Below are 23,282 nucleotides of genomic sequence, written 5' to 3' on the forward strand. Positions count from 1 at the left end.
GTTTTTCCATCTGTTCGTGTCCTCCCTTATTTCCTTGAGTAGTGGTTTGTAATCCTCCTTGAAGAGGTCCTTCACAGCCTTTGCTAGTTGTATTCCTAGGCATTTTATTTTCTTTGTGGCAATCGTAAATGGGAATTTACTCATTATTTGGCTCTCTGTCTTTTACTGGTGTATAGGAATGCTTGTGATTTTTGCACATCGATTTTGTATTGTGAGACTTTGCTGAAGTTGCTTAGCAGCTTAAGGAGATTTTGGGCCGAGACAATGGGATCTTCTAAATATACAATCATGTCATCTGCAAATAGAGACAATTTAACTTCTTTTTTTCCTAATCGAATACCCTTTATGACGTTTTCTTGCCTGATTGCTCTAGCTAGAACTTCCAATACTATGTTGAATAGAAAGGGTGAGATAGAGCACCTTTGTCTAGTGCCAGTTTTCAAAGGGAATGCTTCCAGTGTTTGCTCATTAAGTTAGATGTTGGCTGTGGGTTTGTCATAAATAGCTTTTTTTATTTTGAAATGTGTTCCGTTGATACCTAGTTTATTGAGAGTTTTTTTTTTTTTTTTTTTTTTTTTTTTTTTTTTTTTTTGCATCAAGGGCTGTAGAAGTTTGTTGAAGGCCTTCTCTGCATCCTTTGAGATGATGTGTTTTTTTTTCTTTGTTTATGTGATGGATTACATTTATAGATTTATGTATGTTGAACCAGGCTTGCATCCCCGCGGTGAAGCCTACTTGATTGTGATGGATAAGCGTCTTGATGTGCTGTTGGATTAAATTTGCCAGTATTTTATTGAACATTTTTGCATCAATGTTCATCATGGATATTGGCCTGAATTTTTTTCTTTTAGTTGTATGTCTGCCAGGTTTTGTCTGAGGATGATGATGGTCTCGTAAAATATGTTAGGGAGTATTCCTTCTTTTTGTATTGTTTCGAAGCGTGTTAGAAGGAGTGATATGAACTCCTCTTTGTACATCTGGTAGAATTCTGCTGTAAATCCATCTGGGCCTGGACTATCTTGGTTGGTAGGCTATTAATTATTGCCTCAAAGTCAGTCCTTATTGTTGGTCTATTAAGGGATTAACTCCTTCTTGATTTAGTCTTGGGAGGGTGTAAGTGTCCAGGAGTTTATCCATTTCTTCCAGATTTACTGGTTTATATGCATAGAGTTGTTTGTAGTAATCTCTGATGGTAGTTTGTATTTCTTTGGAATTGGTGGTGATACCCTTTTTATCATTTTGTATTGCATCCATTTGAGTCTTCTCTCTTTTCTATGTCATTAGTATGGCTATCTTGTCTATTTTGTTGACCTTTTCAAAAAACCAGCTGCTTGATTTACCGATTTCTTGAAGAGTTTTTCTTTGCCTCTATCTCCACTTCTGCTCTCATCTTAGTTACTTCTTGTCTTCTGCTAGGTTTTGAATTTTTTTTGATCTTGCTTCTCTAGCTCTTTCCATTTTGATGATAGGGTGACGATTTTACATCTTTCCTCACTTCCAATGTGGGCATTTATTGCTATAATTTTTCTCGTAGTCACTGCTTTAAATGTGTCTCAGAAATTTTGGTATGTCGTGTCTTCGTTCTCATTGGTTTTGAAGAACATCTTTATTTCTGCCTTCATTTCATTGTTTATCCTGTTGCTGTTCTGGAGCAAATTGTCCCGGTTCCATGTACTCGTGTGGTTTTGAGTGACTTTCTTAATCCTGAGTTCTAATTTGATTTCACAGTGTTCTGAGAGATTGTTAGGATTTTCGTTCTTTTGCATTTGCTGAGGAGCGACTTACTTCCAATTATGTGGTCAGTTTTAGACTAGGTATCATGCAGTGCTGAGAGGAATATATATTCTGTGGATTTGGGGTGGAGATTTCTGTAGATGTCTGTTAGGTCCACTTGGTCCAGATCTGCGTTCAAGTCCCGGATATCCTTGTTGATTTTCTGTCTTGTTGATCTGTCAAATAGTGACAGTGGAATGTTAGTCTCCCACTATTATTGTTTGGGAGTCTAAGTCTCTCTGTGGGTCTTTAAAAACACCACATGTTCTCACGCATAGGCGGGTGTTGAACAGTGAGAACACATGGACACAGGGAGGGGAGCACTACGCACTGGGGTCTGTCGGGGAGAAACAGGGGAGGGACAGCAGGGGGTGGGTAGTTGGGGAGAGATAGCATGGGGAGAAATGCCAGATACAGGTGAAGGGGAGGAAGGCAGCAAATCACACTGCCATGTTGTAGCTATGCAACAATCTTGCATGTTCTTCACATGTACCCCAAAACCTAAAATGCAATTTAAGAAAAGGGAGTATTCCTTCTTTTTGTATTGTTTCAAAGAGTTTTAGAAGGAGTGATATGCTTTATGTATCTGGGTGCTTCTGTATTGGGTGCATACATATTTAGGATACTTAGCTCTTCTTGCATTGATCCTTTTACCGTTATGTAAAAGACCTTGTCTCTTTTGATCTTTGTTGGTTGAAAGTCCATTTTATCAGACCAGGATTGCAACCCCTGCTTCTTTTTGCTCTCCATTTGCTTGGTAAATCTTCTTCCATCCCTTTATTTTGAGTCTATGTGTGTATTTGCACATGAGATGGGTCTCCTGAATACAGCACAACAAAGGATCTTGACTTTTTATCCAGTTTGTCTGTGTCTTTCAATGGGTGCATTTAGACCATTTATATGTAACATTAATATTGATACGTGCCAATTTGATCCTGCCATTTTGTCACTGGTTGGTGGTTTTGCCCGTTAGTCGATGCAGTTTATTCGTTATGTCCTTGGTCTTTACCTTTTGATACGTTTTTGTAGTGGCTGGTAGTGGTTGTTCCTTTCCGCGTTTAGTGCGTCTTTCAGGAACTCTTGTAAGGCAGGTCTGGTGGTGATAAAATCTCTCAGCAGTCGCTTGTCTGTAAAGGATTTTATTTCTCCTTCACTTATGAAGCTTAGTTTGACTGGATATGAAATTCTGTGTTGAAAGTTCTTTCCTTTAAGGGTGTTGAATATTGACCCCCACTCTCTTCCGGCCTGTAGGGTTTCTGCTGAGAGATCCACTGTAAGTCTAATGGGCTTCCGTTTGTTGATGACCCAACCTTTCTCTTTCTAGCTGCCCTTAACATTTTTTCCTTCATTTCAACCCCGGTCAGTCTGATGATTATGTGCCTTGGGGTTGCACTTTTTGAGAAATATCTTTGTGGTGTTCTCTGTATTTCCAGAATTTGAATGTCAGCTTGCCTTGCGAGGTTAGGGAAGTTCTCTTGGGTAATATTCTGAAGTGTGTTTTCCAGCTCGGATTCATTCTCCCTGTCACATTCAGGTACGTCGATCGTGCATAGATTTGGTTTCTTCACATAATCCCATAGGTCTTGTAGTCTTTATTCATTTTTGTTCACTCTTTTTTTTCCTCTAATGTGGCCTTCTCATTTTATTTCATAGAGTTGATCTTCAATTTCTGATATTCCTCCTTCCACTTAATTGATTAAACTACTAAAACTGGCATGTGCTTTGTGAAGTTCTCCTGCTGTGTTTTTCAGCTCCATTAAGTCGTTTATGTTCTTCTCTAAGCTGGTTATTCTAGTCAGAATTTTGTCTAACCACATTTCCAGCTCAGTGCCTGGATTGTTGAGTAAATTTATCAATCGGAACTTTCATAAACCTATGGTATTGAACTAATTTTATTACCTGAACTGGAAATTGACACACAAAATTGACAGTGCATTGAAAAGATGATAAGCAGTTTTCTAGAATTAAAATAGAACGTGATTTTTCTTACTCAAAGAATGCTCAACTCAAGGGGACACAGATCACTCGTTTTGACTGCATGAGCTATGGGAGGTAGAGACAACTTTTTGAAAATACAGAGCTAAAACTGTCCGTGCTTTGAATGCTAGACAAGATTTTCAGAATACACAGCTAAAACGGTCCCCGCTTTAGCTCTGTTTTTTGAAAAAGTTGTGTGCTCTTCAAAGAGAAAGCTACTTTTGCTGTGACTTTGGCTTTGAGGGGAAATGGGATGATGAGTGAGAGGGTGGTGACAGAAACCAGCTCATTTCCCATTGACCACTGAGGCCACATCTCTCAGGTGAGAAGCAAAGTGAGAATTTGAACCAGGCACATTCTCCTTAGAGACAATGGGCCAAAGACAGGTCCGATGGAATCTAATGTCTTTTCATGTTGACATCAATCACATCAAGCTCTCGTTAAGCCATTGAAGTGTCACATTGGGTCTGGGGGAGGCGGTGCACACTGTGGAATTACACGTCCGAAGATTTGGATTTGATTTCCAGCCCTCTGCCAGTCAGTCTGCCAGGCACTTTCAAGCGACAAGCCTTAGACGAGTCCATTTCTGTCTCTGATTCCAAATTCTTTCACAGGGATTTATGTGGGCCTTAAGGCCCACTAAGAAAAGATCCCTCTTCCGGCTTAGTGCCTGCTTTCTTGATTTAATTTGTCAATCTGGACTGAATACACCTTTGGTTTTGGATTGACTCTATTACCTCTCCTAGAAATTAACACACAAAACTGACAGCTGATTGACAAGATGAGAAGCAGTTTTCCAGAATTCAAATTGAACTTAATCCTTTCTTAATAAAAGAATGCTCAATTCAAGGGGACAGAGATCACTCGTTTTGACTTCATGAGCTATGGCAGGTAGAGACAACTTTTTGAAAATACACAGCTAAAACTGTCCGTACTTTGAATGCTAGACAAGTTTTTCAGAATACTGCTGTGTATTTTTAAAAGTGGCGTGCTCTTCAAAGAGAAAGCTACTTTTTCTGTGACTTTGGGTTCGAGGGGAAATGGGAGTCCTCTTCAGTCAGCAGGGACGACACCTGAGTCCTTTGCAGTCCTTTTGTATGCCTCTGAGGGTGAAATGAGAGTGGTCACTGTCATCATGAGCCATGTCTGAAAGAATTATTCACATTTCCTACGAGAATAGACGGGTGAAATAGCGAAAGGTGTGTGTTTTTTTGGAGCATGGACTGGTTCAAAGCCCACCTCATACCACTAAGTATTTTGCTGAACACGAGAAGTGGTGTGTGCGGCCTGTGTTTGGATGTTTTTTGTGTCACTGTGTGTGTGTGTGTGTGTGTGTGTGTGTGTGTGTGTGTGTGTGTCTGAGGGTCTGTGTGTCTGTGTATCTGTCTCCATTCCTGAGCAGCAAATCTTTTTTCCTCTTTTAGCATGTTACTCAGAACCGTGGATGAAGCCCAGCACTCCTGAAAACACAATCCATGTATGGTTGAAGGAAATTTTCTTGATGATGAGTGAGAGGGTGGTGACTGAAACCAGCTCATTTCCCATTGACCACTGAGGCCACATCTCTCAGGTGAGAAGCAAAGTGAGAATTTGAACCAGGCACATTCTCCTTAGAGACAATGGGCCAAAGACAGGTCCGATGGAATCTAATATCTCTTCATGTTGACATCCATCTCGTCAAGCTCTCGTTAAGCCATTGAAGTGTCACATTGGGTCTGGGGGAGGCGGTGCACCCTGTGGAATTACACGTCCGAAGATTTGGATTTGATTTCCAGCCCTCTGCCAGTCAGTCTGCCAGGCATTTTCAAGTGACAAGCCTTAGGCGAGTCCCTTTCTGTCTCTGTTTCCCGATTCCTTCACAGGGATTTATGTGGGCCTTAAGGCCCACTGGGAAAAGATCCCTCTTCCGGCTCAGTGCCTGCTTTCTTGATTTGACTTGTCAATCTGGAGTTGAATACACCTTTGATTTTGGATTGACTCTATTACCTCTCCTGGAAGTTAACACACAAAACTGACAGTTGATTGACAAGATGAGAAGCAATTTTCTAGAATTCAAATAGAACTTAATCCTTTCTTACGAAAAGAATGCTCAACTCAAGGGGACACAGATGACTCGTTTTGACTTCAAGAGCTATGGCAGGTAGAGGCAACTTTTTGAAAATACACAGCTAAAACTGTTCGTGCTTTGAATGCTAGACAAGTTTTTCAGAATAAAAAGCTAAAACGGCCCCGAATTAAGTGCTTTAGTATTTGTAATTTTGAAAATATCACAGCTTGGGGGTGTATTTGTATTATATTCAAAAATACAACTAAGAGTTGTATTTGTATTCTTGAAAATAACACAACTTGGGGGTGTATTTGTATTATATTGAAAAATAAAACTAAGAGTTGTATTTCTATTTTTGAAAATAACAAAGCTTGGGGGTGTATTTGTATTATTTTCCAAGATACAGCTAAGGGTTGGATTTGTATTTTTAAAAATAACACAGATTGCCGGTGTATTTGTATTATTTTCAAAGATACAACCAAGGGTTGTATTTGTATTTTTGACAATAACACAGCTTGGGGGTGTATTTGTATTATTTTCAAAGATACAGCTAAGGGTTGTATTTGTATTTTAGACAATAACAGAGCTTGGGGGTGTATTTGTATTATTTTCAAAGATACAGCTAAAGTTTCTATTTGTATTTTTGACAATATCACAGCTTGGGGTGTATTTGTATTATTTTAAAAGATACAGCTAAGGTTTTTATTTGTATTTTTGACAATAACACAGCCTGGGTGTGTATTTGTATTATTTTCAAAGATACAGTTAAGGTTTGTATTTGTATTTTTGACAATATCACACCTTGGGGTGTATTTGTATTATTTTCAAAGATACAGCTAAGGGTTGTATTTGTATTTTTGACAATAACACAGCTTGGGGTGTACTTGTATTATTTTCAAAGATACAGCTAAGGGTTGCATTTGTATTTTTCACAATAACACAGCTTGGGGGTGTATTTGTATTATTTTCCAAGATACAGCTAAGGGTTGTATTTGTCTTTTTGAAACAAGCACAGGTTCGGGGTGTATTTGTATTATTGTCCAAGACACAGCTAAGGGTTGTATTTGTATTTTTGAAAATAACACAGCTTGGGGGTTTATTTGTATTATTTTCCAAGATAAAGCTAAGGGTTTTATTTTTCTTTTTGAAAATAACACACCTTGGGTGTGTATTTGTATTATTTTCCAAGACAGAGATATGGGTTTTATTTGTAATTTTGGAAATAACACAGCTTGTGGGTGTATATGTATTATTTTCCAAGATACAGCTAAGGGTTGTATTGGTATTTTGGAAAATAACACAGCTTTGTGGTGTATTTGTATTATTTTCCAAATACAGCTAAGGGTTGTATTTGTCTTTTTGAAAATAAGACAGCTTGGGGGTGTATTTTTATTATTCTCCAAGATACAGCTAAGTGTTGTATTTGTCTTTTTGAAAATAACACAGTTTGGGGTTGTATTTGTATTATTTTCCAAGATACAGCTAAGGGTTGTATTTGTATTTTTGACAATAACACAGCTTGGGGGTGTATTTGTATTATTTTCAAAGATACAGCTAAGGGTTGTATTTGTATTTTTCACAATAACAGAGCTTGTAGGTGTATTTGTATTATTTTCAAACTTAGAGCTAATTGTTGTATTTTTATTTTGGAAAATGACACAGCTTGGGGGTGTATTTGTATTATTTTCCAAGATACAGCTAAGGGTCCTATTTGTATTTTTGAAAGTAACACAAATGGGGGTGTATTTGTATTATTTTTCTAGATACAGCTAAGGGTTGTATTTTTATTTCTGAAGAAAAACACAGCTTGGGGGTGTATTTGTATCATTTTCAAAGATACAGCTAAGGGTTGTATTTGTATTTTTTAAAATAACACAGATTGTGGGTGTATTTATATTATTTTCTAAGATACAGCTAAGGGTTGTATTTGTATTTATGAAAATAACACAGCTCGGGTGTGTATTTATATTATTTTACAAGATAGAGCTAAGGGTTTTATTTGTATTTTTGAAAATAACACAGCTTGGGGGTGTATTTGTATTATTTTCCAAGATACAGCTAAGGGATGTATTTGTATTTTTGAATATAACACAGCTTGGGGTTTTATTTGTATTATTTTCCAAGATACAGCAAAAGGATGTATTTGTATTTTTGAAAATAACACAGATTGGGGGTGTATTTTTATTATTTTCCAAGATACAGCTAAGTGTTGTATTTGTTTTTTTGAAAATAACACAGATTGGGGGTGTATTTGTATTATTTTCCAAGATACAGCTAAGAGTTGTATTTGTGTTTTTGAAAATAAAACAGCTTGGGGGTGTATTTGTATTATTTTCCATGATTCAGCTAAGGGTTGTATTTGTCTTTATGAAAATAACAGAGCTTGGGGGTGTATTTGTATTATTTTCCAAGATATAACTAAGGGTTGTATTTGTATTTTTGACAATAACACAGCTTTTGTGTGTATTTGTGTTATTTTCAAAGATAGAGCTAAAGGTTGTATTTGTATTTTTGAAAATAACACAGCTTGCGGGTGTATTTGTATTATTTTCCAAGATACAGCTAAGGGTTGTATTTGTATTTTTCACAATATCAGAGCTTGGGGGTGTATTTGTATTATTTTCAAAGATACAGCTAAGGGTTGTATTTGTATTTTTGAAAATAACAGAGCTTGGGTGTGTATTTGTATTATTTTCCAAGATAGAGCTATAGGTTTTATTTGTATTTTTGAAAATAACACACATTGTGTGTGTATATTTATAATTTCCAAGATACAGCTAAGATTTGTATTTCTCTTTTTGAAAATAACACAGCTTGGGTATGTATTTGTATTATTTTCCAAGATACTGCTAAGGGTTGTATTTGTATTTTTGAAAATAACACAGCTTGGTAGTGTATATGTATTATTTTCCAAGATACAGCTAAGGGTTGTATTTGTATTTTTGAAAATAAGACAGCTTGGCTGTGTATTTTTATTATTTTCCAAGATACAGCTAAGGGTTGTATTTGTATTTTTGAAAATAACACAGATTGGGGGTGTATTTGTATTATTTTCCAAGATATAGCTAAGGGTTGTATTTATATTTTTGACAATAACACAGCTTGTGTGTGTATTTGTGTTATTTTCAAAGATACAGCTAAGGGTTGTATTTGTATTTTTGAAAATAACAAAGCTTGGGGGTGTATTTGTATTATTTTCCAAGATACAGCTCAGGGTCGTATTTGTATTTTTGACAATAACACAGCTGGGGGGGTGTATTTGTATTATTTTCAAAGATACAGCTATGGGTTGTATTTGTATTTTTGACTATAACACAGCTTGTTGGTGTATTTGTATTATTTTCAAACTTACAGCTACGAGTTGTATTTTTATTTTGGACAATGACACAGCTTGGGGGTGTACTTGTATTATTTTCAAAGGTACAGCTATGGGTTGTATTTGTCCTTTTGAAAATAACACAACTTCGGGGTGTATTTGTATTATTTTCCAAGATACAACTAAGGGTTCTATTCGTATTTTTGAAAATAACACAGCTTGAGGCTGTATTTGTATTATTTTCAAAGATACAGCTAAGGGATGTATTGGTATTTTTGAAAATAACACAGCTTGGGGGTGTATTTGTGTTATTTTCCAAGATACTGCTAAGGGTTGTATTGGTATTTTGGAAAATCACACAGCTTTGGGGTGTATTTGTATTATTTTCCAAGATACTGCTAAGGGTTGTATTGGTATTTTGGAAAATCACACAGTTTTGGGGTGTATTTGTATTATTTTCCAAGATACAGCTAAGGGTTGTATTTGTATTTTTGAAAATAACACAATTTGGGGTGTATTTCTATTATTTTACAAGATACAGCTAAGGGTTTTATTTGTATTTTTGAAAATAACACAGCTTGTGCGTGTGTATGTATTATTTTCCAAGATACAGCTAAGAGTTGTATTTGTCTTTTTGAAAAGAACACAGCTTGGGGGAGTATTTGTATTATTTTCCAAGATACAGCTAACGGCTGTATTTGTATTTGTGAAAATAACACAGCTTGGGTGTGTATTTGTATTATTTTCCAAGATAGAGCTATGTGTTTTATTTGTATTTTTGAAAATAACACAGCTTCTGGGTTTATACGTATTATTTTCCAAGATACAGCTGAGAGTTGTATTTGTCTTTTTGAAAATAACACAGCTTGGGGGTGTATTTGTATTATTTTCCAAGATAAAGCTAAGGGTTATATTTGTATTCTTGAAAATAACACAGCTTGGGGATGTATTTGTATTATTTTCCAAGATACAGCTAAGGGTTGTATTTGTATTTTTGAAAATAACACAGCTTGGGGGTGTATTTGTATTATTTTCCAAGATACAGCTAAGGGTTGTATTTGTTTTTTTGAATATAACACAGCTTGCGGGTGTATTTGTATTAATTTCCAAGATACAGCTAAGGGTTGTATTCATCTTTTTGAAAATAACACACCTTGGGGGTGTATTTGTATTATTTTCCATGATTCAGCTAAGTGTTGTATTTGTCTTCATGAAAATAACAGAGCTTGGGGGTGTATTTGTATTATTTTCCAACATATAGCTAAGGGTTGTATTTGTATTTTTGAAAATAACACACCTTGGTGGTGTATTTGTATTATTTTCCAAGATACAGCTAAGGGTTGTATTTGTATTTTTGAAAATAACACAGCTTGGGGGTGTATTTGTATTATTTTCCAAGATACAGCTAACGGTTGTATTTGTATTTCTGAATATAACACAGCTTGTGGGTGTATATGTATTATTTTCCAAGATACAGCTAAGGGTTTAATGTGTATTTTTGAAAATAACAAAGCTTGTGGGTGTATTTGTATTATTTTCCAAGATACAGTTAAGGTTTGTATAAGTATTTTTGAAAATAACACAGCTTGGGGGTGTATTTGTATTATTTTCCAAGATACAGATAAGGGAAATATTTGTATTCTTGAAAATAACACAGCTTGGGGGTGTTTTTGTATCGTATTCCAAGACACAGCTAAGGGTTGTATTTGTATTTTGAAAATAACACAGCTTGGCGGTGTATTTGTATTATTTTTCAAGATACAGCTAAGGGTTTTATTTGTATTCTTGAAAATAACAGAGCTTGGGGGTGTATTTGTATTATTTTCCAAGATACAGCTAAGGGTTATATTTGTATTTTTGAGAATAACACAACTGGGGTTTTTTTGTATTATTTTCAAAGATACAGCTAAGGGTGGTATTTGTATTTTTGAAAATAACACAGCTTGTGGGTATATTTGTATTTTTCAAGATACAACTCAGGGTTTTATTTGTATTTTTGACAATAACAAAGCTTGGTGGTGTATTTGTATTATTTACCAAGATACAGGTAAGGGTTGTATTTGTATTTTGGACAATAACACAGCTTGGGGGTGTATTTGTATTATTTTCCAAGATACAGCTAAGGGACGTATTGGTATTTTTGAAAATAACACAGCTTTGGGTTGTATTTGTATTATTTTCTAAGATACAGCTAAGGGTTGTATTTGTATTTTTGAAAACAACACAGCTTGTGGGTGTGTTTGTATTACATTCCAAGATACAGCTAAGGATTGTATTTGTATTTTTGAAAATAACACAGCTTGGGGGTGTATTTGTATTATTTTCCAAGATACAGCTAAGGGTTTTATTTGTATTTCTGACAATAACACAGCATAGGGGTGTATTTGTATTATTTTCCAAGATAAAGCTAAGGGTTGTATTTGTATTTTTGAAAATGACACAGTTTGAGGGTGTATTTGTATTATTTTCCAAGATACAACTAAGGGTCGTATATGTGTTTTTGAAAACAACACAGCTTGGGGGTGTATTTGTATCATTTTTCTAGATAAAGCTAAGGTTTGTGTTTTTATTTTTGAAAATAACACAGCTTGGGGATGTATTTGTATCATTTTGAAAGATACAGCTAAGGATTGTATTTGTATTTTTGAGAATAACACAGCTTGGGGGTGTATTTGTATTATTTTCAAAGATACAGATAAGGGTTGTATTTGTATTTTTGAAAATAACACAGCTTGGGTGTGTATTTGTATTGTTTTCCAAGATAGAGCTATAGGTTTTATTTGTATTTTTGAAAATAACACAGCTTGTGGGTGTATATGTGTTATTTCCACGATACAGCTAAGAGTTGTATTTGTCTTTTTGAAAATAACAGGACTTGCGGGTGTATTTGTAATATTTTCCAAGATACAGCTAAGGGTTGTATTTGTATTTTTGAAAATAACACAGGTTGCGGGTGTATTGGTATTATTTTCCAAGATACAGCTAAGGGTTGTATTTGTATTTTTGACAATAACACAGATTGTGGGTTTATTTGTATTATTTTCAAAGATACAACTAAGTGTTGTATTTGTATTTTGGAAAATGGCACAGCTTGGAGGTGTATTTGAATAATTTCCAAAGATACATCTAAGGGTTTTATTTGTCTTTTTGAAAATAACACAACTTGGGGGTGTGTTTGTATTATTTTCCAAGATACAGCTAAGTGTTGTATTTGTATTTTTGAAAATAACATGGCTTGGGGCTGTATTTGTATTATTTTCCAAGATAGAGCTAAGGGATGTATTGGTATTTTTGAAAATAACACAGCATGGGTGTGTATTTGTGTTATTTTCCAAGATATAGCTAAAGGTTGTATTCGTATTTTTGAAAATAACACAGATTTGGGGTGTATTTGTATAATTTTCCAAGATACAGCTAAGGGTTGTATTTGTATTTTTGAAAACAACACAGCTATTGGGGGTTTTTTATATTATATTCCAAGATACAGATAAGGGTTGTATTTGTATTTTTGAAAATAACACAGCTTGCACGTGTATTTGTCTTATTTTCCAAGATACAGCTAAAGGTTGTATTTGTATTGTTGAACATCACACAGCTTCGGGGTGTATTTGTATTATTTTCCAAGATACTGCTAAGGGTTGTATTTGTATTTTTGAAAATAACACACCTTGGGGGTGTATTTGTATCATTTTCCAACATACAGCTAAGTGTTGTATTTGTATTTCTGAAAATAACACAGCTTGTGGGTGTATATGTGTTATTTTCCAAGATACAGCTAAGGGTTTTATTTGTATTTTTGAAAATAAAACAGCTTGGGTGTGTATTTGTATTATTTTCCAAGATACAGTTAAGGTTTATATTTGTATTTTTGAAAATAACACAGCTTGGGTGTGTTTTGTATTATTTTCCAAGATACAGCTAAGGGAAGTATTTGTATTTTTGAAAATAACACAGCTTGGGGGTGTTTTTGTATCGTTTTCCAAGATACAGCTAAGGGTGGATTTGTATTTTTGAAAATAACACAGCTTGGGTGTGTATTTGTATTATTTTCCAAGATACAGCTAAGGGTTGTATTTGTATTCTTGAAAATAACAGAGCTTGGGGGTGTATTTGTATTATTTTCCAAGATACAGCTAACGGTTGTATTTGTATTTTTGACAATAACACAACTGGGGGTGTATTTGTATTATTTTCCAAGATACAGCTGAGGGTTTTTTTTCTATTTTTGAATATAACACAGCTTGGGGGTGTATTTGTATTATTTTCCAGGATACAGGTAAGGGTTGCATTTGTATTTTGGAAAATAACACAGCTTGGGGGTTTATTTGTATTATTTTCCCAGATACAGATAAGGGATGTATTGGTATTTTTGAAAATAACACAGCTTAGGGGTGTATTTGTGTTATTTTCCAAGATACAGCTAAGGGGCGTATTGGTATTTTGGAAAATAACACAGCTTGTGGGTGTATTTGTATTATTTTCCAAGATACAGCTCAGGGTTGTATTTGTATTTTTGACAATAACACAGCTTGAAGGTGTATTTGAATTATTTTCAAAGATACAGATAAGGGTTGTATTTGTATTTAAAAATAACACAGCTTGGGAGTGTATTTGTATTATTTTCCAATATGCAGATAAGGGGTGTATATGTATTTTTGAAAATAACACAGCTTGGGGGTGTATTTGTATTATTTTCCAACATACAGCTAAGGGTTGTATTTGTATTTTTGAAAATAACACAGCTTGGGGGTGTATTTGTATTGTTTTCAAAGATACAGCTAAGGGTTCTGTTTGTGTTTTTTACAATAACGCAGCTTGGGGGTGTATTTGTATTATTTTCAAAGATACAGCTAACAGTTGTATTTTTTTTTTGACAGTATCGCAGATTGGGGTGTATTTGTATTCTTTTCAAAGATATAGCTAAGTGTTCTATTTGTATTTTTGACAATAACACAGCGTGGGTGTGTATTTGTATTATTTTGAAAGATACAGCTTAGGGTTGTATTTGTTTTTTTGACAATAACACAGCTTGGGAGTGTATTTGTATTATTTTCAAATATACAGCTAAGGGTTGTATTTGTATTTTTGACATTAACACAGCTTAGGGGTGTATTTGTATTATTTTGCAAGATAAAGCTAAGGGTTGTTTTTGTATTTTTGAAAATAACACACATTGGGGGTGTATTTGTTTAATTTTGCAAGATACAGCTAAGGGTTGTATTTGTGTTTTTGAAAATAACTCAGCTTGGGGGTGTATTTGTATTATTTTCCATGATACAGCTAAGGGTTGTATTTGTATTTTTAACAATAACACAGCTTGTGGTTGTATTTGTATTAGTTTCAAAGATAGAGCTAAGGGTTGTATTTGAATTTTTGACAACAACACAGCTTGGGGGTGTTTTTGTATTATTTTCAAAGATACAGCTAAGGGTTGTATTTGTATTTTTGACAATAACACAGCTTGGTGGTGTATTTATATTATTTTCTAAGTTTAGGCTTAGGGTTGTATTTGTATTTTTGACAATAACACAGCTTGTTGGTGTATTTGTATTATTTTCAAAGATACAGCTAAGTGTTGTTTTTGTATTTTTGACAGTATCACAGAATGGGGTGCATTTGTATTATTTTCAAAGATACAGCTAAGTGTTGTATTTGTATTTTTGACAATAACACAGCGTGGGGTTGTATTTGTATTATTTTCAAAGATACAGCTAAGTGTTGTATTTGTATTTTTGAAAATAACATGGCTTGGGGGTGTATTTGTATTATTTTCCAAGATACAGCTAAGGGTTGTATTTGTATTTTTGAAAATAACACAGCTTAGGGGGATATTTGTATTATTTTCCAAGATACTACTAAGGGTTGTATTTGTATTTTTGACAATAACACAGCTTGGGGATGTATTTGTATTATTTTCCAAGTTACACTTAAGGGTTTTATTTGTATTTTTGAAACTAACACAGCTTGGTGGTGCATTTGTATTATTTTACAAGATACAGCTAAGGGTTGTATTTGTATTTTTGACAATAACACAGCTTGGGGGTGTATTTGTATTATTTTCCAAGATACAGCTAAGGGTTGTGTTTGTATTTTTGAAAATAACACAGCTTGGGGTTATATTTGTATTATTTTCCAATATACAGCTAAGGGTTGTGTTTTTTTTTTTTTGAAAATAACACTGCTTGGGGGGTGTATATGTATTATTTTCAAATATACAGCTAAGGGTTGTATTTGTATTTTTCACATTAACGAATCTTGGGGGTGTATTTGTATTATTTTCCAAGATACAGCTAAGGGTTTTATTTGTATTTTTCACAATAAATCAGCTTGGGGGTGTATTTGTATTATTTTCAAGGATACAGCTAAGGGTTGTATTTATATTTTTGACAATAACACAGCTTGGGTGTGTATTTGTATTATTTTCAAAGATACAGATAAGGGTTGTATTTGTATTTTTGAAAATAACACAGCTTGGGGGTGTATTTGTATTATTTTACATGATACAGCTAAAGGTATTTGTATTTTTGAAAATAACACAGCTTTGGGGTGTATTTGTATTATTTTCAAAGATACAGCTAAGAGTTATATTTGTATTTTTGACAATAACACAGCTTGGGGGTGTATTTGTATTATTTTCAAAGATACAGCTAAGGGTTGTATTTGTATTTTTGACAGTATCACAGCTTGGGGTGTATGTGTATTATTTTCCATGATACAGCTATGTGTTGTATTTGTATTTTTGAGAATAACACAGCTTGGGTGTGTATTTTTATTATTTTCAAGGATACAGCTAGGGGTTGTGTTTGTATTTTTACAATAACACAGCTTTTGGGTGTATTTGTATTATTTTCCAAGATACAGCTAAGGGTTGTTTTTGTATTTTTGAAAATATCACAGCTTTGGGGTGTATTTGCGTTATTTTCAAATATGCAGCTAAGGGTTGTATTTGAATTTTTTACAATAACACAGCTTGGGGTTGTTTTTGTATTTTCAAAGATACAGCTAAGGGTTGTATTTGTATTTTTGACAATATCACAGTTTGGGGTGTATTTGTATTATTTTCAAAGATACAGCTAGGTGTTGTATTTGTATTTTTGACAATAGCACAGCTTGATTTTGTATTTGTATTATTTTCAAAGATCCGGCTAAGGGTTGTATTTGTATTTTTGACAATAACCCAACGTGGGGGTGTATTTGTATTATTTTGCAAGATACAGCTAATGATGGTATATGTATTTTTAACAATAACACAGCTTGGGGATGCATTTGTATTATTTTCAAAGATAGAGCTAAGGGTTGTATTTGAATTTTTGACAATAACACAGCTTGAGTGTGTTTTTGTATTATTTTCAAAGATACAGCTAAGGGTTGTATTTGTATTTTTGACAATATCACAACTTGTGGTGTATTTGTATTATTTCCAAGGATACAGCTAAGGGTTGCATTTGTATTTTTGACAATAACACAGCTTGGTGGTGTATTTGTATTATTTTCAGTGATACACCTAAGGGTTGTATTTGAATTTTTGACCATAACACAGCTTGGGGTGTATTTGTATTATTTTCAAATATGCAGCTAAGGGTTATATTTGTATTTTTGACATTAACAAAGCTTGGGGTTGTATTTGTATTATATTCAAAGATACAGCTAAGGGTTATATTTGTATTTTTGACAATAACGCAGCTTGGGGGTGTATTTGTATTATTTTCCGAGATACAGCTAATTGTTGTGTTTGTGTTTTTGAAAATAACACAGATTGTGGGTGTATTTGTATTATTTTCCGAGATACATCTAATTGTTGTATTTGTATTTTTGACAATAATAGAGCTTGGTGGTGTATTTGTATTATTTTCTAATATACACCTAAGGGTTGTATTTTTATTTTTGAAAATAACGCAGTTTGGGGGTGTGTTTTTTTTTATTTTCCAAGATACAGCTAAGTGTTGTATTTTTGTGTTTTTCAAAATAACACAGATTTGGGGTGTATTTGTATTATTTTCCAAGATACAGCTAAGGGTTGTATTTGTATTTTTGAAAATAACACAGGTTGGGTTTGTATTTGCACTATTTTCCGAGATACAGGTAAGGGTTGCATCTGTATTTTTTACAATATCACAACTTGGGTGTGTATTTTTATTATTTTCCGAGTTACAGCTTAGCGTTGTATCTGTATTTTTGACAATAACGCAGCTTGGGTGTGTATTTGTATTATTTTCCGAGATACTGCTAAGGGTTGTATCTGTCTTTTTGACAATAACACAGATAGTGGGTGTCTTTGTATTATTTTCCGAGATACAGCTAAGGTTTGTATCTGTATTTTTGACAATAACACAGCTTGTGGGTGTATTTGTATTATTTTCCGAGATACAGCCAAGGGTTGTATTTGTATGTTTGAAAATAACACAGCTTGTGGGTGTATTTGTATTACTTTCCAAGATACAGCTAAGGGTTGTATTTGTATTTTTGACAGTAATACAGCTTGGGGGTGTATTTGTATTATTTTCCAAGATACAGCTATTGGTTGTATTTGTATTTTTGAAAATAACACAGCTTGGGTGTGTATTTGTATTATTTTCCAAGATACAGCTAAGGGTTGTATTTGTATTTTTGAAAATAACACAGCTTGGTGGTGTATTTGTATTATTTTCCAAGATAAAGCTAAGGGCGGTATTTTTCTATTTTTGAAAATAACACATCTTGGGAGTGTATTTGTATTATTTTCCAAGATACATCCAAGGGTTGTATGTGTATTTTTGAAAATAACACAGCTTGGGGGTGTATTTGTATTATTATCCAAGATACAGCTAAGGGTTGTATTTGTATTTTTGAAAATAACACATCTTGTGGGTGTATTTGTATTATTTTTCAAGATATAGCTAAAGGTTGTATTTGTATTTTTGAAAATAACACAGCTTGGGGGTGTATTTGTATTATCTTCCAAGATACAGCTAAGGGTTGTATTTGTATTTTTGAAAATAACACAGCTTGTGGGTGTATTTGTAATATTTCCCAAGATACAGCTAAGGGTTGTGTTTGTGTTTTTGAAAATAACACAGCTCGGGGGTGCATTTGTATTATTTTCCAAGATACAGCTAAGGGATGTATTTGTATTTCTGAAAATAACACAGCTTGTGGGTGTGTTTGTATTATTTTCCAAGGTAAAGCTAAGGGTTGTATTTGTATTTTTGAAAATAACACAGCTCGGGGGTGTATTTCTAAAATTTTCCAAGGTACATCTAAGGGCTGTATTTTTGTATTTTTGAAAAAAAAACAGCTTGAGGGTGTATTTGTATTATTTTCCAAGATACAGCTAAGGGCTTTATTTTTGTATTTTTCAAAATAACACAGCTTGGGGGTGTATTTGTATTATTTTCCAGGAGACAGCTAAGGGTTGTGTTTGTATTTTTGAAAACAATACCGCTTGCGGGTATATTTGTATTATTTTCCGAGATACAGCTAAGGGTTGTATTTGTATTTTTGAAAATAACACTGTTTAGGAGTGTATTTGTATTAATTTCCAAGATACAGCTAAGGGTTGTATATGTATTTTTGAAAATAACACATCTTCGGGGTGTATTTGTATTATTTTCCAAGATACAGCTTAGGGTTGTATTGCATTTTTGAAAACAGCACAGCTTGGGGGTGTATTTGAATTATTTTCCAAGATACATCTAAGGGTTGTATTTGTATTTTTGAAAATAACACAGCTTGGGGGTGTATTTGAATTATTTTCCAAGATACAGCTAAGGGTTGTATTGCATTTTTGAAAACAACACAGCTTGTGGGTGAATTTGTATTATTTTCCAAGATACAGCTAAGGGTTGTATTTGTGTTTTTGAAAATAACACAGCTTGGGGCTGTATTTGTATTATTTTCCAATATAGAGTTCCGGGTTGTATTTGTATTTTTGAAAATAACACAGCTCTGGGGTGTATTTGTATTATTTTCCAAGATACAGCTAAGGGTTGTATTTGTGTTTTTGAAAATCACGCAGCTTGGGGGTGTATTTTTATTATATTCCAAGATACAGCTAAGGGATATATTTGTATTTTTGAAAAGAACACAGCTTGGTTTTGTATTTGCATTATCATCCACTATACAGCTAAGGGTTGTATTTGTATTTTTGAAAATAACACAGCTCGAGTGTGTATTTGTATTATTTTCCAAGATACAGCTAATGGTTGTATTTGTATTTTTGAATATAACAGAGCCTGGGGATGTATTTGTATTATTTTCCAAGATACAGCTTGGGTTGTATTTGTACTTTTGAAAATAACATAGCTTGGGGGTGTATTTGTATTATTTTCCAATTTAAAGCTAAGTGTTGTATTTGCATTTTTGAAAATAACACAGCCTGGGGGTGTAATTGTATTATTTTCCAAGATACAGCTAAGGGTTGTATTTCTATTTTTGAAAATAACACAGCTTTGGGGTGTAATTGTATTGTTTTCCAAGACACAGCTCAGGGTTGTATTTGTATTTTTGAAAATAACACAGCTTGGGGGTTTATTTGTATTATTTTCCAAGGTACAGCTAAGGGCTGTCGTTTTGTATTTTTGAAAATAACACAGCTTGAGGGTGTATTTGTATTATTTTCCAAAATACAGCTAACGGCTGTATTTTAGTATTTTTGAAAATAACACATCTTGGGGATGTATTTGTATTATTTTCCAGGAGACAGCTAAGGGCTGTATTTTTGTATTTTTGAAAATAACACAGCTTTGGGGTGTATTTCTATTATATTCCAAGAGACAGCTAAGTGTTGTATTTGTATTTTTGACAATAACACATCTTGGATGTGTATTTGTATTATTTTCCAAGATACAGCTATGGGTTTTATTTGTATTTTTGAAAATAACACAGCTTGGGGGTGTATTTGTATTATCTTCCACGAAACAGCTGAGTGTTGTATATGTATTTTTGAAAATAACACAGCTTGGGGGTGTATTTGTATTATTTTCCAAGATACAGCTAAGGGTTGTCGTTTTGTATTTTTGAAAATAAAACCGCTTGCGGGTGTATTTGTATTATTTTCAATGATACAGGTAATGGATGTATTTGTATTTTTGAAAATAACAGAGCTTGGGGGTGTATGTGTATTATTTTGAGAGATACAGCTATGTGTTGTATTTGTATTTTTGAGAATAACACAGCTTGGGGGTGTATTTTTATTATTTTCAAAGATACGGCTAAGGGTTGTATTTGTATTTTTGACAATAACACAGCTTGTGGGTGTATTTGTATTAATTTCCAAGATACAGCTAAGGGTTGCATTTGTATTTTTGACAATAACAACGCTTGGGGGTGTAATTGTATTATTTTCCAAGATACAGCTAAAGGTTGTATTTGTATTTTTGACAATAACACAGCTTGGGTGTGTATTTGTATTATTTTCCGAGATACAGCTAAGGGTTTTATTGGTTTTTTAACAATAACACAGGTTGGGGGTGTACTTGAATTATTTTCCAAGATACAGCTAACGGTTGTATTTGTATTTTTGACAATAACCCAGCATGGGGTGTATTTGTATTATTTTCCAAGATACAGCTAAGGGTTGTATTTGTATTTCTGACAATAACACAGCTTGGGGGTGTATTTGTATTAGTTTCCAAGATAAAGCTAAGGGTTGTGTTTGTATTTTTGAAAATAACACAGCTTGGGGGTGTATTTGTATTATATTCCACTATACAGCTGAGGGTTGTATTTGTATTTTTGAAAATAACACAGCTTGGGCGTGTATTTGTATTATTTTCTAAGATACAGCTAAGGGTTTTATTTGTATTTTTGAAAATAACACAACTTGGGGGTGTATTTGTATTATTTTCCAAGATACAGCTAAGGGTTGTATTTGTATTTTTGAAAATAACACAGCTTGGGGGTGTATTTTTATTATTTTCCAAGATACAGCTAAGGGTTGTATTTGTATTTTTGAAAATAACACAGCTTGGCAGTGTATTTGTATTACTTTTCAAGATAGAGCTAATGGGTGTATTTGTATTTTTGAAAATAACACAGCTTGGTGGTGTATTTGTATTATTTTCAAAGATACAGCTAAGGGTTTTGTTTGTATTTTTGACAATAACACAGCTTGGGTGTGTATTTGTATTATTTTCAAAGATACAGCTAAGGGATGCATTTGTATATAACACAGCTTGGTGGTGTATTTATATTATTTTCAAAGATATAGCTAAGGGTTTTATTTGTATTTTTGACAATAACACAGCTTTTGGATGTATTTGTATTACTTTCCAAGATACAGCTAAGGGTTGTAATTGTATTTTTGAAAATAACACAGCTTGTGGGTGTATTTGCATTATTTTCCAAGATACAGCTCAGGGTTGTATTTGTATTTTTGAAAATAACAGAGCTTGGGCGTGTATTTGTATTATTTTCCAAGATACAGCTAAGGGTTGTATTTGTATTTTTGAAAATAACACAGCTTGGTTGTTTATTTGCATTATTTTCCAAGATACAGCTAAGGGTTGTATTTATATTTTTGAAAATAACACAGCTGGTGTGTGTATTTGTATTATTTTCCAAGATAGAGCTAAGGGTTGTATTTGTATTTTTGAAAATAACACAGCTTGAGGGTGTATTTGTATTATTTTCCAAGATACAGCTAAGCGTTGTATTTGTATTTTTGTAAAAAACACAGCTTGGTGGTGTATTTGTATTATTTTCCAAGATACAGCTAAGGGTTATATTTGTCTTTTTGAAAATAACACAGCTTGGGGGTGTATTTGTGTTATTTTCCAAGACACAGCTAATGGTTTTATTTGTCTTTTTGAAAATAACACAGCTTGGGGGTGTATTTGTATTATTTCCAAGATACAGCACTTAAAGCGGGGATTGTTAAAGCTGTGTATTTTGAAAAAGTTGTGTGCTCTTCAAAGAGAAAGCAACTTTTGCTGTGCCTTTGGGTTCGAGGGGAAATGGGAGTCCTCTTCAGTCAGCAGAGACGACACCTGAGTCCTTTGCAGTCCTCTTGTGTGCCTCTGAAGGTGAAATGAGAGTCGTCCCTGTCATCATGAGCCATGTCTGAAAGAATTATTCACATTCCCTACGAGAATAGACGGGTGAAATAGCGAAAGGTGTGTCTTCCTTTGGAGCATGGACGGGTTCAATGCCCACCTCATACCACTAAGTATTTTGCTGAAAACGAGATGTGGTGTGTGCGGCCTGTGTTTGGGTGTTTTTTGTGTCACGTGTGTGTGTGTGTGTGTGTGTGTGTGTGTGTGTGTGTGTGTGTGTGTCTGTATTTCTGTCTCCATTCCTGAGCAGCAAATCTTTTTTCCTCTTTTAGCATGTTACTCAGAACTGTGGATGAAGCCCAGCACTCCTGAAAACACAATCCATGTATGGTTGAAGGAATTTTTCTTGGTGATGAATGAGAGGTTGGTGACTGAAACCAGCTCATTTCCCTTTGACCACTGAGGCCACATCTCTCAGGTGAGAAGCAAAGTGAGAATTTGAACCAGGCACATTCTCCTTAGAGACAATGGGCCAAAGACAGGTCCGATGAAATCTAATGTCTTTTCATGTTGACATCCATCCCGTCAAGCTCTCGTTAAGCCATTGAAGTGTCACATTGGGCCTGGGGGAGGCGGTGCACCCTGTGAAATTACACGTCCGAAGATTTGGATTTGATTTTCAGCCCTCTGCCAGTCAGTCTGCCAGGCACTTTCATGTGACAAGCCTTAGGCGAGTCCCTTTCTGTCTCTGTTTCCCGATTCCTTCACAGGGATTTATGTGGGCCTTAAGTCCCACTAAGAAAAGATCCCTCTTCCAGCTCAGTGCCTGCTTTCTTGGTTTGACTTGTCAATCTGGATTTGAATACACCTTTGGTTTTGGATTGACTCTATTACCTCTCCTAGAAATTAACACACAAAACTGACAGCTGATGGACAAGATGAGAAGCAGTTTTCCAGAATTCAAATTGAACTTAATACTTTCTTACTAAAAGAATGCTCAACTCAAGGGGACACAGCTCACTCGTTTTGACTTCATGAGCTATGGCAGGTAGAGACAACTTTTTGAAAATACACAGCTAAAACTGTCCGTGCTTTGAATGCTAGACAAGTTTTTCAGAATACACAGCTAAAACGGTCCCCGCTTTAAGTGCTTTAGCAAAACAAAAAAGGCTGTGAATACCCAAGATCAGAACGCCTC

General features: G+C 34.3%; 1 long non-coding RNA gene across 1 annotated transcript in view; it reads left to right on the top strand.

Moving 5' to 3' along the window:
- LOC141581194 (uncharacterized) overlaps nucleotides 1–22,556 on the top strand; it is a 34,122-nt gene extending 11,566 nt beyond the window's left edge. Inside the window, exons 2-3 of the long non-coding RNA XR_012513723.1 lie at nucleotides 5,175–5,320; nucleotides 22,417–22,556. This is a non-coding gene — a long non-coding RNA (uncharacterized LOC141581194). The remainder of the gene's footprint in view (nucleotides 1–5,174; nucleotides 5,321–22,416) is intronic.
- Nucleotides 22,557–23,282: the final 726 nt, after the last annotated feature.

This window comes from Saimiri boliviensis, chromosome 14, assembly GCF_048565385.1.
Source record: "Saimiri boliviensis isolate mSaiBol1 chromosome 14, mSaiBol1.pri, whole genome shotgun sequence".
In the NCBI taxonomy this organism is placed as follows: Eukaryota; Metazoa; Chordata; class Mammalia; order Primates; family Cebidae; genus Saimiri; species Saimiri boliviensis.